This window comes from Bombus terrestris, chromosome 7 (genome assembly GCF_910591885.1).
Source record: "Bombus terrestris chromosome 7, iyBomTerr1.2, whole genome shotgun sequence".
In the NCBI taxonomy this organism is placed as follows: Eukaryota; Metazoa; Arthropoda; class Insecta; order Hymenoptera; family Apidae; genus Bombus; species Bombus terrestris.
In genome coordinates this window covers 18411548-18429718 of record NC_063275.1, presented here as the reverse complement: position 1 = coordinate 18429718, position 18171 = coordinate 18411548, and the positions used below count along the sequence as shown (strand labels likewise).

General features: G+C 38.1%; 1 long non-coding RNA gene across 3 annotated transcripts in view; it reads right to left on the bottom strand.

Annotated features, from left to right (window-relative positions):
• The window catches only part of LOC110119383, a 77964-nt gene that overhangs the window by 236 nt on the left and 59557 nt on the right, over positions 1-18171 (bottom strand). For all 3 annotated transcript variants that reach the window (XR_007224594.1, XR_007224593.1, XR_007224595.1), the window contains exons 2-3: positions 12989-13787; positions 80-4686 (exon numbers count right to left, since the gene is read on the bottom strand). This is a non-coding gene — a long non-coding RNA (uncharacterized LOC110119383). The remainder of the gene's footprint in view (positions 1-79; positions 4687-12988; positions 13788-18171) is intronic.

Below are 18171 nucleotides of genomic sequence, written 5' to 3'. Positions count from 1 at the left end.
ATTCATTCAGGAATAGCTCATAAGCTATGGAGTTCATAAAACTAATTTTTGGAATTTTTATCTGTCTGTTTGTACTCACATTATGTAAAAACTGCCGAGAGAGTTTTGGTTGCGTTTTCTATGTCGTATAGCCTAGTGTCTGGGAAAGAAGATAGGGCATCTCTCATCTCGATTTGTATTCTAAAAGCTGAGAAATAGCTTGGCATTTGAGTTGCATGCGCTTCCAAGTTTGCTAGAAGTTAAGCAACGATGGTTATTATTTACGTCGTGTTTCTTCTGAAATCGAGCAGTTCTATAATTGAATATTTTTTACCTGTTACATTTCGTTCACAAAAAATTCATCTGCTGAAAATTTTCCGTATATTAGTAGTATTAGCGCGAACGAAGTAACAGGTAAAAGCTGATTTTTCAATAATTCCATGTAACTTCCAACAACCATTTACATACATAAAAATAAAATATCCAATTCTGCAATAACTCATTAAACCAGTGTATCAAAATTTCAAGACTCTCCTCGTTTCGATACACCAAAATTGCACGATATCTATTCGAATGTTTCCCGAGTGAGACTGTCGCATCCCCGCACGTGGCATCCTCGTTAGCCGTTCGGCTGACATTTCTATCTCATCGATACAGGAACGGGTAATGTTGCTGACACCGTAGTTACCGCAGCAACACGTCGAATTAATAGAGAAAGGGGAACAGAGACGGGAATTCGCAAGAGTGACAAAGAGGAGAGAACACGAAGAGAGAAAGACAGAAAGGTTCGTCGTTCTCGTTCGAGGCTGTAAAGTGCCTACGTTATCGCGGTGCTCGAGCTCCGGTGCACGAGGGGATGATTCATCCCGTGCCGCGGAACTTCGCTGAATCAGGAATGACTTCGCATACATTAAATACATTGTAGAAAAGCCTATGCGGATACATGTGTCGCCGCTAACGAAGGACGTAAGCCAGCCCCTGATTAGTTCGTTAGGTCACTTTGCTTTGCTCTTTGTTATCTAATATTTTTGCTCATTCAATTTGATACCAGCAATCAAGAACTTCGTGCGCAGAATTTTTACTTTTATTCTCATGTAACATCTCTTTTTTACAAAAATGTTTTGCATTTCAGAAGATATAAATATATAGAAAAAGGGACGATGATGTCCGACGAATGCATATTTTCATAAATACCGAGATTGTAGAGAAACGAGCCTCTCAAAAGCCAAGCGGAGCAATTCCACTTTTTATCAATTCTTTAATTTCATTGCATAAGTACACGATTATCGTCCATTCATCGAGGGACAAGCGATTTACTTCCACAACTTTATTTCAAATTAAACGATTAATTAAATCATCTAAAATTATTTGAACAACGATGAATTCCAATGTAGGTTTAAAAATCAATATTTGTAACATCACCGCCCTTCCGTACCTTTCAATTTATGGAGTTGATCAATATCCCCTCCACAAAACGCGTCAACCTTGTTTGTTAACATTTTTATATTAATAATATTTCCAATTATCACCTACCCTATATAATGACCTATACGCTTATATTGGGTTGGCAACTATGTAATTGCGGATTTTTTCATTAGATGGTAATACTTCGTACGTTATTACCAATATATTATTAAAATATTCCTACTCTTCTATTATAACGTAAGTTTCCTCGTTCAATTATCGATCGTGATTACTTTCTAGAAGTTCTTGTTTAGGCACGTTTCACCATTACCACAACTAAATTTGCGTCAATTATAATTTGTTTCTGTATATATACAGAAATATATATGTATATATATATATACATACGTATATGGAGAGGGAAATTCCGTTTCAGTTCTTGGAGAGCTTACGTTACCATGGCGCTCGAGTGGCGTCGTGTATAGGGGATAATTTACCCGGCAACTGTGAGTGTGTGTATCGTCACAGAGACACTGGGAACGCTGTTCTATCACCCTCGCTGTTCTCCGGCTCGTTTTACGATGCCGTACGTTCTTATACCTCTACGTAGACAAATCGCGCGACAAAATGAAGAATAACGTGAGCCGTCGTATTCTTTTTACCGTATAAAATGGAAATCCTGTTGAAACCACGAAATAATACCGTATTCTCCTTCAAGTAATCACAGGATACGATATAGTGATATATCGAACGTTTTATGGCATTCTTTTCTGATCACGTAGCTGCTACGTTTTTCTTTATTCACGAGTACCGCTGCAATTTTCTAAACTTCTCCAATATCGTGTGTTTTTTATCTCACATTAGGATATGAAAAATATAGGGCTGAGTTTCTCCGTGCACTTTATCAATTGCTCTTTTATCAATGTATATCGTATAAATATTTTATTAACTGCTTTCTTCTTATCGCTCGGTATTATACGAGTGGAATCTAATACGCACAATATTATCTCAATCCCATTTGCTACCGATAAAATACGGAAAAGGGGGAAAAGTTACGAGCTAAATAAATTTACAAATAAAGCATTTCTCTTTTCAAAACAGAAGTTCCTAGTTTTAAAAAGTTCTATCGTTAAAAATGTGCTAAAGCTATCGATCGATCATATACAAAAATTGTGGAATCAGAAAGCACGTTAAACATTTCCAACTCTAAGAGGACCACTTTCAAAAACAGAAGCTCAACATTCATCCATTCTGCTTTCCAAAAATATATGATAATAAAACGCGTGTAAATTTTATTGAGACACTATCCATGTAACTAACGAAGATTGATATTTATTAAAAACACACGTACTATATTGTTTGGAATTCATGCGCCAATAGGAGCGAACGTAAAACTAGGCACATTTTACGGACGATACCGTTATCTCGGCGAGCCAACAAACAACCCTCTTTTCGACTGGAACAAGCTGTCGAAACGACAGAGTTCGGTACCACGAATCTCACAAGTGTCACGTATAAATTTCGTTAGCCCGATATCTCTTCAGTGTCTCCGTTCTTTCGTCTCGTTACACGAACTTATTGCGGTTGACGAAAGTTCGCGAAAATTCAGAAACTTACCATAGAATATTGTTTTACGAACATATTATGTGTTTTCTTACGAAACTTTTTGGAAACTACGATACATAGCGAGACCATCTATAGCACTAATCTTATGTTTAAATTTATTCATGAGATACGCTAAATTTTTTACTAAATATCGGTTTACGATAAATGTCTTGTAACTCCTACATATACTCTCAGATTGATTCCAAATTTTACTATCATAATCACGATAGTTGCTGTGTCTCAGTTACGGTGCTAATAAGATTTCAAATATTATATATATCTAAAAATATTCTGAGAATGTTCGAATACTTTCGCGAGTCACTGTATATATTTCTGCTCGTAGAAAGTCTCTACCCTTTCTTTATAAATACGACGTCACGGTTACGGGTTAACCTGTACGGACAACCCTTTCGTTGTACGCCACGAAGTATTTACGTTATCGTGAAGGGGTTGAGGCAGCGTGAAAGCGGCAGCAAGGGTCCTGGAACGTGGCAGACGACGACCGTCCTCTAAGATTAGCATAGTCGATATAAAGTAACCATGAAAGACGTTCAGAGGCGAATCTACCGCAGTTTTTCTTTGTTTCTTCGGTAGAATTTGTGTGCTAGCTCTTATGTAGGACGTGAGATTGATTACTGAGAGGTTTAAAGGGATTCGATAAAGACAAAGTTTTGTCTCAAGTTCAAATAAAATTCGATCGCTTTACCTTCTAATCTGTTTCATTTTTAAACGTCGATGTCGTATAATACCTGGCACAGGTGTGTTGATCCACTGGCTATTCAGCGTTACAATTCTCTAAAAATAAAACGATAGGTATTAAGTTTGTTACAAAGAGTTATTTTAATACAAAATTAATACAAAATTATTTATCGGAAAATTTGTCCTTCGCCGAGTTTCCACAGGAAATTAAAAAGAACTTTTTGTTACGATCGTACGAGCATACAACGTTCCATTCGCGTCGATGAATTCACCAAAATCTTCTGCCTATCTCCCTCCCCAGAAAATTCAAAGCGTCTAAATTAGAAGATAAACAAATTCCGTAAAGACAATAAAAAGCCTGTTCGTCCCAATAACACTCTTGTCAAACTAAAGTTTCGACAGCTTTCGAAACGAAAGTTCCCCAGCGACAGCTCGATTCCTGGCCACGGCGTTCCTCCAGTGGCGTCGAGAAACTCGCCAAGATCATCAAGTGTATCATCCTCGCGGAAATTCGAGGCGGCTACTTATCGTTTGCTCGGTGTAATCACGGTGGCACGGCGATAAAGAAGAGATAAAGAATAGTCGCGGAGAACACTCGAGTAAATTGCACGGTCGTTTGACCAATCATCAGATTGCATCTTGATATGAAGAGGATACAAATGGATTCGCATGGACGAGGTCGCTCGCACACCAGCGGCCATCGACGAACCGCAGAACCGCAAAGGCGCGTTTTATGCCACGAGCTCGATTGTATCGCGGCATGATTCACCCTGGAACTGCAGCAGGGTGCAGCACGAGCACCCTTCTTCCTCGATTAGATCTCTGGATATATCCTTGGCCGTACAGCGCCCAGTGCTGCCCCCGATTTAACTCCGCTGGATTTTCGTTTCATGGAGGAAACTGCGAGTGGAAAGGGTGACGACGAGCCGAGGATATCCCAAGAATTGGATACGTTCCTATTTTCTCTCCTCGTCTCTTCGCTGGTATTTCTGTCTGCTGCTGGAAAAGATATATTTAACCTTTTCAGTTTTTACGGGAATAGCTGAACGTGGTTGAAAAAGTATTTATTTCCTTGGGAATTATATTGTTGGTATCGTTATTGTTATTACACAAAGTTTTTGGTATATTTGGTAAAGTAAGGTATTTTTGATTTTTGTATTCATAAATGGTATATTTATATGTTTTTGTCTTTACGAAAATTAAATTACGGATAAGAGTTATAAATACGGAAACATACGTACGAATTTGTATATTTCTTATATTACTTTTTATATTTTTGTAATTATTGCTTCTTGTGCGATAGGTTAAAGTATAATATCGTTTCTATCTTCTAATCAATGTTTTGTATATATTGTTGTTCGTATATATTAAAACAGTTTCTGTCCTTTGTACTTGTATTTACACAAAGCCTTGACAATTTTTTTCAAGGAATGTATTTATACGAAGTTTTGAGAATTTTTCCAAAACGCTTCGACTATCCTCAGCTTCCTGAGCTTTCTGATTCGTCAGAAAAGATCTTCCAGTGCTACAATGACGAACCAATATTATTTCCAACGATTATCACCGTTAAATTTCCAGACAAAACACTCGTTTGAGGAAAGTATCCCGCTCGAACAGCTCAACTCCTTCCGTTTCAGCACCCTTTAGAAAAACACAATCTCGCGAAGTCTCCCCCTCTCGAGGCGTCCTCGAAAAAAGGAATAAAAGAGAAGAGCCAAACCCCTTCCAAGCCCGCTTCAACTCGTTTTAATAAAATCTCCTTTCTGCGGGGTGCATTCGATTAAAACCAAACGCAGAAAGAAAAAAGCGGCAAAAAGGAGGAAGACCAATAAAGAGGACAGGAAGAAAACGAACGAACCATCAAGAGAAAGAGGAGGGTAGAGAAAATCCTCTCTTCAGGGTGACACGCTAAGCTTACTTAGCCCCACTCGACCACTTGCCAGCTACGATTCTGCTCGAATCGCGCTGTGTTCCTTCCACGACGACGAGTGCTCCCTGCAAGATTTCGAGAGGACACCATTACCATTGAATCAGTTTTTATTAGGCTAGAGCCTTGTTTAAATTATTTGGACGGATAGTAAATTTAACGGTTTGACGATGTGACAAAATAGAAAATTTAGAAGAATTTAGAAGAAGAGAAAGGTACGAATTTCTGTTTTTTTCACAGGGAATAAACATTAAAAATAAATATTAATAATTGTGTTACGTACAATGGCATTTAAAACGTGAAATTTGTGGTGTTACGTTTGAAGATTTGCTGATGTCTGTTTAGGGCTACATTGTAAAATGATTCAAGAATATACGTATTATCTTCTTTGGCGTGTTATTATTTATCTTGAAATAGTTACGTTGAAATTTATTTGACTAGGAAAGTTAACTTTCTTTCTAAAAAACTGGAAGAATCTTTTACTTTAGTTCTTAATTAAATAGATGTTTTCTGAAATACAATGTAAATAAATTACTCCTTATAAATTGCAAAAAATAAAGTTCTTAAAATGAGAAAAATACCATAGATTAATTAAAATGATCCGTTATTTCGATCTGTTATTTTTTTTATCTCTATCTTAAATAAAACTTGTTTAGATTTGTTTTCTAGTCAGCGAAGGGAGTTGGTGGGTTCGAGGGGTAGGGAAACAAGAAATCGTGGGTTGCTGTTGCCTGGAGCAGAGGAACGAGCCTTTCAGCACGGGCCATCTCGTACCCTCTCTCAATTTCGTCCTTCCTCCGCTATTCGAAGGTTTGGGGATAGAAACAGAGGGGTTGGAGCACACAGAGGGTGGACATATTCGACGAACGTTGTACACGGTGAAAATATCGGTGCGACGCAGGAATTTACTGCCTCTCGTCCAGGAATTTCGTGCATCGCTCGTCGTACAACCCCGTATCTTTCGTTTTTCAACCCCCAAACTTTCCTGTCCTGGCCCTTGCTAGCAAACTATTTCCGTTGCACAGGAATCGCCGGTATTTAATCTCGAAGGAAATCTTCCGTTTCAATTTACTCGTCCAAGCAGGAAGTGGCACGACGTCTGAGTCAGAGGGATGATAAATAGGCTCGTCCCGAAGATCATCCACCCTTATGTGAATATATTCCCTGGAATATACTTCAGGCTTCGTTTGGGACACATCGAGGAAACTGGACTCTGAGCGGTAAAATCTTCGAATATGTAGAATGTGTTTCACTAACCCTCTTTATTTTAGTTACACACAAGATCTGTGTTTTTTATTCGAAAAATTTTGCCTATTACGAATTTGTGTCAGCGAAGCTTATGTTAGCGTTGAAATTAAATTTTGTTAGAATTAAAACCTGTCTCTGTCGAATTTAATTCGTATCACGGGTATAGCTCGATATTATAATGAAAGAGATAAAAGCAGTAAGGTACATTCATCATCGTTAAGATTAATAATAGTAAATTGTATATAATTTGTTCATATCTCGCGTCAGTAAATACCTGACATTGACTTAAGCAGCTACTGAAAAAGATCGCAAGGTAAAAGGTGAAGGATGAACGTTCCTCTGACCCGTAGAGAACAGTTGGTTCGGTTAAAACGAGTGGCAATTGTGCTCGTGCTTTATCGAAAATTTAATTCCACTGCTGTTCCATGGACGGAAGAGGAAATTAAGGAGATTTAATGAGAACCGTTTCTCGCTTGCTCGCGCAACGAAATGAAATTGTTTTTCCTGAGCGCCATGCGTATCTGTCCTGCAACGGGGAAATTCTGCCGTAATAAACGTTCCGCGTATTCATCGATTTTTCTAGGAAGGCAGACGAACGGTCGACCGTTCAAAATGTTATATCGCGTTGCTTCGTGTTTCTTGCGATATTTTTGCGTTACAAATTGTCGATGTAAAAGTTTATAATTCGATGCAATGTTAATCCTTAATCCCTTTATCGATTATCAACAGATATCAATTATTAATCAACTACCAACAGATACAAATTAACTCATCCGATTATCAACAGAAGCTAATTAACTCACGCAACTATCCAGTTTCCAGAATTTTCCACTCGTATTAATCACCAAACTTGTACCCAAGAAAAATCCAAAAATTTAAAACACGCTTTAAATATGTTTAATGACGGTATGCAAATAAGAAACAGCGCCAAAGATAAAGGTAATAAAACATGTGCTGATTTCATCGAGAGTGGCTGGCTCCTGGGAATGCGGAATAACGCGAGGCACGCGGTTAGCGCAATACCAACATGATATCAAGAGCGTTATAAGAATATATTAATATTGCATGGCTGGCTCCATAAAGGTCCGGCTATTAGAGGCCAAATTTTCCGTTTATAGTTGGCAGGATTCGCGTGACACCGCGATAACAATGAAGTAAATGAGAGGGAGCATAAGCGTAATACGATGCTACTCCCCAGCACCGACAACGTGCCACGTTATGATACTTATTATTACTGTTGTCGTATTCGCGCCGCACCGCGGTTAATGATTATGAGAAATCGTTATTAATTACGTGGCCGTGGTTGGTCTGGCCTTTATCGTTGCTCGACTATCAGGGTCAGACAGGGATAGACTAGGTTCAATTATTTTCGCGGAAGATTCTGGTCCCTATGGTTGTACAGTTACTCAGTACAGTTACTCACAGAAATATCCGAATATTTACCATTGAAAATTTTTATGAATATATCGTGTATATTATATAAGACATTGTGAAATTTCAATGGCACTATAACAAGACACGATTGTCACGATAATGTGGATAAAATTTGAAATGAATTCGAAAATGTACATACAATAGTTACAAGATATTTACTGAAAATATATGCATCTTAAATATATATAATTAATAAGTGTTAAAGATGCCGTGAATATTAAAGTTTATTGATATAACGGATAATTAATATAATGTATTGATTAAGCAATTTTGTGGTCTCTGCAAAATATACATGTAGATATTTGTATGAAATGTCTTGTGATTTCTATATTATATGCTTTCAGGTTTAGGTTCAAACTTTATCAATATAATCATGATAATCGAATATCATGATACTGGCAATGAAATGTCAAAATATTTAATACTACGCACAGGTTATATTTATAAAATCTGTGTACAAGCGTTCGAATACTTTCTCGAGGCACTTCAGGTTATTAGGTTATTTATTTACCCTGAAGCTCGGATCACGGTTCGCGATATCCGGAAGAAAAATGACCCCGGAACGTTTCCAATTTCCTTTCGCGCTTCGTTCCCGATCGAATGCCTCGATAAGTGGGGGGAGCCAGGTAGAAGATCGACGAATGTTCATTGCAAACAGAGAATACGTGCGTGTACAATGTTTAATAGTATGATTAATAATTTTGTTACTTGAGATAGGTAGACTAAGTTGGGCTTGGATACCGGGAATTGTTATTGCGAGAATAGGGAAGCTTTGCGTGTATCATTTGTTGAAGAGTTGCGCATGGTATTCAATTTTGCAGGTAGAATAGCCTGAATAAGACTTCTCTCGTCTTCTGTTAGAATAAATGCTCATTGTGTACTTTGTTACAGTTGTAAATTTCAACTTGAATTTTCCCCCTTCCCATTTCATTTTTTAATTTTTCCTGCCACTCACTTTCAAATGAACAACCTAACTCACCTAACGAAGAACGAAAGAAAATATCAAAGTTTTTTTGTACGATGTTCTTTTAAATTTTATTGGTCACGCGATCTAGAAAATACTTACTTTTCTCGGAACACGAAGCACTTTAAGAAAACGACGTATTCCACACCTCTTTCCAAAATGCTGTCGTTGTTCATTCGAAGGACACAATGGCGAACGGAGGAAGCCTTTATTCCCCTTTTCTTTAGTCCTGTCCCTTCGTGTCGCGTAGGGTAAAATCGACATAGACGTATACGCGTGTGTCGAATAATTTACGAGCCACGGTCCGATCCGATTTAGGTCCTGATTCCGGGCACCGCCCGGTGGGACGCCACGAAGAGATTGCACGCTGCTGGGATGAAATTAGGCCCGACGCGTGTCCGCACGGTCCGATACCAATCGCTAGCGACACGCTAGTCGCTCGTGTCTACTAATCTACTCGAGCTATCTTAACGAACACGAGGACTATCCAATTGCCAGTGGATTTGTTCGAGGAGAGATCGAACTTCGAGTTTAAGGGATAAAGCGTGTTTTAATTCGAAGATGAGAAGGTCAAGATTTTTTTACGTACATACAGATCTAGGGAAGGAAAAATTTTTAGACGGCAGTAGAAAAGAGGAGATCTTTATAGTGGCTATAAGAATTATTTGTACATCATTGCATTTTTATTATAACATTTATATGGTAATCAATTATGACCAAGCATATTATGTTTCATATCATTTGGTAATATCTTCGTGTAGTTATCTGTACAGATAATTTTCGAAGCTACCGTAGATATACAGCTAGTTTTGCATATAATTAGAAGAATGTCTCCAAAAATTCTTTTACTTTAACATCGCCCATCACTATAGAAACAAATTTTAATTTCCATTTAAAGAAATAAACGGTGTCTGTTAAATTCCTATTTCTGAACAATATTGTAAATCTACTGTTTCAAACTATTACGCGTATTATTACTTACTTCGACAACGAAGATAAATAAAACACTGTAGCAAATGTAGGTGTAAATAAATGAAACACTAAATACGTACGTACGTAACGAACGTATGTAATCCAGTATCGAAAGCACATATATCAATTCCTATCTCTATGAAATTCAAGTTTTAACCCGTTAAGGATCGTTAATTCCACCGTATATCCACAGGTAAAAGAGAAAGGAGAAAAAAGAAATATGGTAGCGGAACATCGTATCTCAATTATCGAGCACGGACGATTAAGATAACCGATAAAACGGGAGGAGGCGGATAGGAAAGAAAGTCCGAAGAATTCGATTAATTGCATAATGGGCGACCGTGGCGGGAATGAAATTCGCGTTATTGAAACTTTATCGCGCATAATTGGTGGTGGTAGCTGGCGCAGCGCGGAGTCACTTAAGTTGCATCCACAGGTAGTTGATTTCGCTCGGGGTGGTCGCGTTCCGCAGGCTGCAGTCGCGAGAGAACCAACGGTTGAAAGAGGGAGAGGAGTACACGGAACAGATGGCAACTAGTGGTTGAATACGACGCCGAGAGATCTCAAAAAATTTCAAACCCGGCGGTGGCTTCGTCGACGAGCGGCCGCTTTAATTAAATTCTTCGAGCCACTTCTTTCGCCGGATTTAAAAAACATTTGCTCCATCGCCCCGTTGTACTCTACGTCCTTACCCCCCTCACCCCTTCCTCTTTCTGCTTCGCCTTTCTTTTTCGAATAGTACGAATATCCGTGCTCGTTATCATGAAATTAGTGTAGTAGAATCTTTAATGAATTTCGAAGAAAAATATTCGTATTCTGGAAGCTGAAATACACGGTGGAATGATGGATACACATGATGGATAATATCCTCTTTTCGTAAACGTGGAACTATCGGTGTATCGTTTGTTTTATGGCAGACAATTCGTTTTCTTTCGCTCTTCTCTTCTCCGTCAATTCTTGCAGCGCTGGATCCTTAAACTTTCAAGCGACCACGTTGAAAATGGAGCTTTTATGAACGAACGCATGTTGTCTTTGAACAGAGCAACGTTTCGAGTAATTATAACTTTCTATTTGTTTACGATGCGTGATAGATCGAATATATTTATTTTTATTGAGCCCGTAAATTATTCTCTTATCTCAACTCTTAATTCTTCAAGTGGTCAGAGTGATACCTCTATGAACGTGCTATCCTTAAACAGAGCTACATTTCGAGTAATTAACTCTGGCGGTAAGCGCGTGGCTACATACGAGGAATACCATTGGCCAAACAGACGCAAGTGGTAACATTACACCAAGCTGGCCTCTAGTAAATACCGTTTAAACGGAATCCGGCCGAATTGTTGTTAAGCAATTTGCAACGAAAACATAGAGCGTTCGAGCGTGTGGTTTTACAAAGGAGCCAGCATGCAAATGTCCTGACGCGAATTACGGATACGGGCACGACACGTTACCCTCTCCCTCCTATACCTTTCCAACTTCTCTGTGTGTACGTATGCGTTGCGAATAATTCAAGCAAACCGAGAAACATAAATATGTCGTTTGAGTACGACTAATGTGTACGCGCTTAAACGGATTTGCCACTTAGATTTATCGCATGGAACGATTTAAACGGATCGCGCAGCACGCTCCCGTAGAAGGTCAATGCAAGAATAACGCGTCCAAGATTAATAAATCTATAGCATCGTGAACACACACACCGGTTGTCGATTTAATCCCCAGCCACGTGAATCCCTTCCACGACCTTATAACGCGTCGCTTTGTTCCATCCCATTTGCACATCGTACCTTTCTGATCCATGGTTCCTAAGTACCTTTACAGACATCGATTTTTGTTCTCCTTTTTCATATATTATTAGCGCAGAGGTTTACGAAGGTGTTCGAACACCTACAGATACCTTACCATGTTAAATTTGCAGAGCCGACAGGTCACTATTTGTGCCTATCAGATAATTTCAGAATGGGAGATTTAAAAGATGATATTCAATTGTCCTTATGAAGATGAATTATTCTTCAGGATAAAAAAGATCTTAAATCTATTCTCAAACTTATTCTCTGAGAAACAAATAATGGAAAATATATGAAACTGAATATTTTCAAATGATGATTATTATACATTACTACCTCCGAAGCAAAAAGAAAGAAACGAAGCCGAATGAAACAACATTTTCTAAGATCATCCAAGAACTATGTTACGTATCAAATGCAAAACGCGTACACCTTCGAGTTATGTAAGATTAAACGAGTAGGCTGAAAATTTTCTAAGGATGATTTGTGACGAAACGCGGTTTCCACGTCAAAGGTTTCCAATAATAGACCCCGAGAAGGCATCTTGTTACATCATACGTTGCCAAGTTTAGCTTTTAACAAAAACATAACGCTTGAGCTTCGGCATACGAGAAGACGTAGTACTATGTCTTCGATCGATCGCGAACGTTGTATCGGTCTCTCGAAGCTGTAGCGAATGTTTCGTGGAAGTTCGAAAAATGGAAAAATCGATGGCGAGTTTACGGCGCGTCGAGCAAAGGCCGCGTTGGTTTCAATCGCAGATCTGGACGTTTCTTTCTCGTAACGAAACAGGATCAAAGGGGACTGGCTCTGGAAACGAAACGCGCGTGCTCTCGCGTAATTGACTCTCCTCTTTCTTTCATCTCTTTCCTCATATGTATGCGTGCACGTTCGTGGCCCGATTTTTCGTTCTTTCGTGTTTCTTCCTTGAAATTGTTCGCGCGGAAAGCGAAACTCCCTGACAATGCTTACCATCACCTCTGTTAGTATTCCTCGTTGAAAAACGGGCTTCGTTTCTTAGTTGTTTCCGCTTCGCTTTGTCGCACGCGTGCATCTAAAATCGGTGTAAAGAGTACGAGCTGAAAAAGAGGAACCCAGTCTGTATAAATGTTGGAAAATAATCGTTCTTCTCTTTTTCTGTTTTTGGACCTTTGTTCGTTGAGAAAATGGGATGCAGTATCTCTGCATGTAACATGGATTTCGACACGTAAAAATACCTTGTGTCAAACTTTTTTTGTTTTGAAAACTACATAATTTACATATAGAACGTTTCGTTAATACATTGTATACAGTACAGTTATCTCGTAGATAACGTAGAAAACTTTTGGCCAATATATTGGGTTGGCAACTAAGTGATTGCGGATTTTGTGATTAGGTGGTAATGATAAAATCCGTAATCACTTAGTTGCCAACCCGATATAGTATTCTAATAGATTTCTATGAATTTCAGTGAAATTTAATGGAGAGTATTACACGTGTTTAACATCGAAGGAGTATTTGAGATACGGACTGTAGTTGGTGGGTAATTATTTACACAGGAAGCTGCCGAAAGTAACTCCTTAAATAAAAAAATAAAACGGAGGGAACGGACGAAGCACCGTTGTACGGTTCGTGTGACTTCAATCACGGTCCCTTTGAGGACACACAATTTGCTTGCTTCGGCCAGCACTGAGATCAAAGCACCTCCGTCATGCGTCGAACCGTGCTTATTTTCTTCCTTAAATTCCTCCTCGCTTCATCCTCCAGTTTTCCCTTCCGTACGCATACCGTTCTAAAAAGAAAGAAAAAGAAATGATAAAAAACAAAATCGGATTGAGCGAAAACAAAATGATTTCACCAAATATATCGAGTTTCGTTACAATCGTCTAAATTAAAGAAAAAAAACAAACGAATCTCGCTGACCAGAGAGACTTAACTTCAAGTTCATATTTGTTCAAGTCAAATTTACTCGAAATAGGCCGGTTCTTAAAGTTGGCATTAAACGTCAAGAGATCATCTAATGTTTATGCGTGTTTCAGCAGAATATACAAAAGTTAAGTAGATAAAATGAATTTTTAACAAATGTTTAGTATGAAACAAAATTTCTTTTGAAAATATCTGGAGACATTGACAATTTGGAAAATATAATTCCGATGTACGACAATGTATTAATATTCTCGTTAGTTGATGCTCAATTAAGATCCATTAAAAAGGGGAAAGGTTTAAACATAAAGATTAAACGTAAGAAAGAAAGAAAACAAAGAAGATACTCAGCATCTGTTTCTCACAAGCATTTTCCTATTTCTCGAGTTTTCCCGTTCTCAAAGACTTCTCATTCGATAACTCGTACCTTTTCTATTGACTATCGTCTTTCTTTTCATCTTCGGCTCGTTTCGAGTCTCTCGTTTGCTTTTGTTCCAAATTCAATTACGCGTCGCCGACAAAGGAACGAGGTCCCGAGTTCCGCGAACGATCGATTAGGAGGGTTATGCAATTTTCAGAACGAGATCACGGAGTTCCTCGAGTAGGAGAAACTGTGCGACCGAACGTCGCGCGTTCTCGCTTCGCTCTTCCATTTCCTCTTCCCGTCTTTCCTGTTCCTTTCCGTTTCCTCCTTTTCGCCACGATATTTATGGTACACCCCTTAACGCGACTCCCTTTCAGGAGAAAACGAAATTCTGGCACGCGGAATGCGTTTGTCGAACGAGTTTTCTCCATTTCTTTGAACGAATGTGTCGCCACGCTCTTCTCTTCCCTTCTCTTCTCCACGACGATCTACCCGAAAAAGGAATTTTCCTCCATTTCTCTTGTCGTATTTCAATTGCTACTTGTGGTTAAAAGTATTTGTCGTTTGATGAGAAGTTGTAGCAATTTTGTCGAGACACCTGGTCGAGGTAAGTGAGATGGTATGGAAGAAGAAACAGATTTATTTGAGCCATTGTGGCTATCGTATTATTGTATTTTCTATTCTTTAAAGATGCTCAAACGTTGTTCATCTTTTAGTTTCAAATATGTTGTTATACGATGGTTATGAATTTCAATCAGTATGGAGTTCTGCCGAACATTTATGAAAATTATATTCCTATAATTATCATTGTCTGCCGTTTCCATAGAAAATAACAATATAAATAGAAGTGTAATTTTTTCAATAAAAGTATACGAAGCCTTTTAAATACGAGTCTCCAATAACAAAATAATTTACATTTAAATTAAAATATAAAAAATACATTCCGTAGAATATTACAGGTTTTATTAAAGCGAAATTGCGAAGTAATTGAAGCAACAGGAAACCGAAGCGAGTCTTCCCTCTGACATTTTCCATTTTCGCTATCTCTGTCTTCCTTGTTCCACGTCATTTATGTTGTTTCAGCGTTGCAACCCGTGATAAAGTAATCCCCGGTGCTCTTTGGCCGTGTGTTCCCGTCGAAAGTTCAAACTTTCGTCGAACGAACGATCGATCGATCAGGAAAGGCATAAATTAATGGCTTCCTCTCTCCTGTACCGCAGCGAAAATCAAGGATAAAGGGAGGGGAAGATTCCGGATACGCCGACTTTTATGAGGCAGCCCGAAACTCCCGGCCCTATCAACGAGAAGAAAGAAATAGAAAGGGGAAGCCTGAGGGTAGAAAGGGAGAAAAGTCATTACGGATGACCTGACGTGCCTCACTCTGCCATTAATATTTCTTTTACGCAAGATATTCGTGTGTTATACTCTGCTTCAAATGAATGATAAACAGAATTAAAGATAAAACTATTTTCGTCTTGTAAAAATTATTTTTATTTTTATTTCTACATTATTTTACTACTATTAAATATACGGAAGAAAGTCGAACTAACAGATTGTTTCTTCGAAGAAAAATAACATAAAGTTATTTGTTCGATGATTCGAGTTTTCCGCGTTTTTGGACGAGATTCAAATTCATTTTCCTTCGACGCCAGTCGCAGCAAACAAGTTTCAAAGGTTTCCATTTGTAACATTCGTGTTTCCTCGACATTGTGCGAAACGTTAAGAAAGACGAGGTTAACCGATTGTAGCTAATTCTGTTTTTGAGATTAACGTAAAATGGTTGGGCAAATCTCGACTGTAGATAACCCGAGAGAAATATTTGTACATGTCGTGCGTATCGACTTGCAAATATCTATAAGATATGTAATCTAAAATATCTAATTCCTTGTAATTTTACCCGTCTGGTTCGTGCATTAAGAGAAAAAACAAGAAGCAGATATTTTTTGTAGGATTTTTTTAATTTTATCGATCACACGAGGGATTAACCAATCGATATACGTTACAAATGCCTGTGTATCTCGACGCGAACGTGTAAAATCTGCGAATAAACGCGGAAGAACGCAGCAAGGATGAGAGCGAAGGGGTGGATGGGTCATAAATCGAGCATCGATTGCGTTTCTTTCGATGGGACGGTGAGCGAAACGAAATCTCGATCCCCCAGCTGCGTCGAAGATCGTAAATCTGTCCTGTATCACGATAAAGCGTCCGTGGATACGTCAGCAGCGTGTTCCTATTGTTTTAGAATCCCTCGTACCCTTGCAACAGTTGGCACGCACTTGCAGGAGGGTGAAAACAGGGGATGCGACCGTTTCGTGACGGGAAAGCAACCCTACTTTGTGAAAGATAATTTCGAGGCTGCGATAATCTGTAACGCGGCGCATAAATTTTCTTCAGCTTCGCGTAACGAATCCGACTATCCTAACCACTTGTTCCACGATAAATTGGTCTCTCCTTTTTGTTTCCAAATTGTTCTCGATTCTGTTTCCTTTTTACCTTTTTATCAAGTGTCATGAAAATAAGAAAATTGGTAGAAATGAACTTGCTGATGAAAATGTTCAGATATATGAAGTTTTCACGAGAAAAGGGACGAACAAAGGGAGAACAATTGTTCGTACGTTATTTAAACAAATGGCTTGTTTGTCAATTTTGTACGGTGGATTGTTGGAATATCTACTTTGGTAAAAAATGTAATTTCACGTTAAATATAGGAAGACGTCGTATAGTATCGAAAAATATACGCAAAATATATTTATAATATACGTATTAAGAGATAGATTATGCTAAGCTGAAATGCTATGAATATCTTTGAAATTTCCCATATATTTTTTACTTTATGTATTTGTGTAGATTGTCTATCGTATTACGTTTTTTATCGCGGGAATTTATGATGTTTTATTGCGAGTGATTCGAAAGAGACAAGCGATAGAAGATACGAATTGATTTTAGAGGAGGGAGGAAGACGGGCAAAGAGGAAGCTGAATTCCTCGCGTTCGAAACGGCGATTGAATTGCTTCTCAAATTGTTAGGCGTTCCTCTCTGTTTCGAGAGTTCCGATATACGACGATGCTTATTGTACCGTCATTATTCGGTATCCGGTTCGAGGACGTATTTATTCACTATGAAAGGAGTTTTTATGGTTGCATAAAGTTTGGAATTATTCCACAACCGACTTTCGAATTTTTACGAATTCTCTTCAAATAGGATAGGATACTTATGAAAAGAGTATTTCATCGTTCAATTTTGTAAGTAAATATATTGTACAAATAAATGTTCTATAAATAGATATAAATAGATCTTTATAGAGAATTATAGATAAATTCGTAAACGAATGAAACACTAGGTATTAGTCGATATTTTTTTAATTAAAAAAATAGATATAAATAGATAGAATAGAATAAATAGATATAAAAATAGATATAAGTAGATCTTTATAGAGAATTATAGATAAATTCGTAAACGAATGAAACACTAGGTATTAGTCGATATTTTTTTAATTAAAAAATTCCACAAGTTATCACGATAATTTATTCTATCGCTCTTTTTTCTTTTTTAATTTCTAACTCTGACAAGCACTGACTCTTTTTAGTCGAAAGCAGAAATACTGCAGGCAGATTGCTTCGACCAGTTGCGCATTCGGTGCACCTTTGCGTTTCAACCCCTTCAGCTCGAAGCTCGAAATATTCCCCGCAGCATGTTACTTTCAGAGCAATCCCCTCGGTATACGTTTAAATATTACTTCATGCCATCATTATTAATCACGTTATTATCTCGCAATTTTTCTTATTTCCACTGCAAAAACAATTTCGAAGAGGAAATTTCATTTCAATGTTATAAATAAATGATCACGCGGAGACCCCAAAATAAACAGCTACTACTAAAGTACAAATAC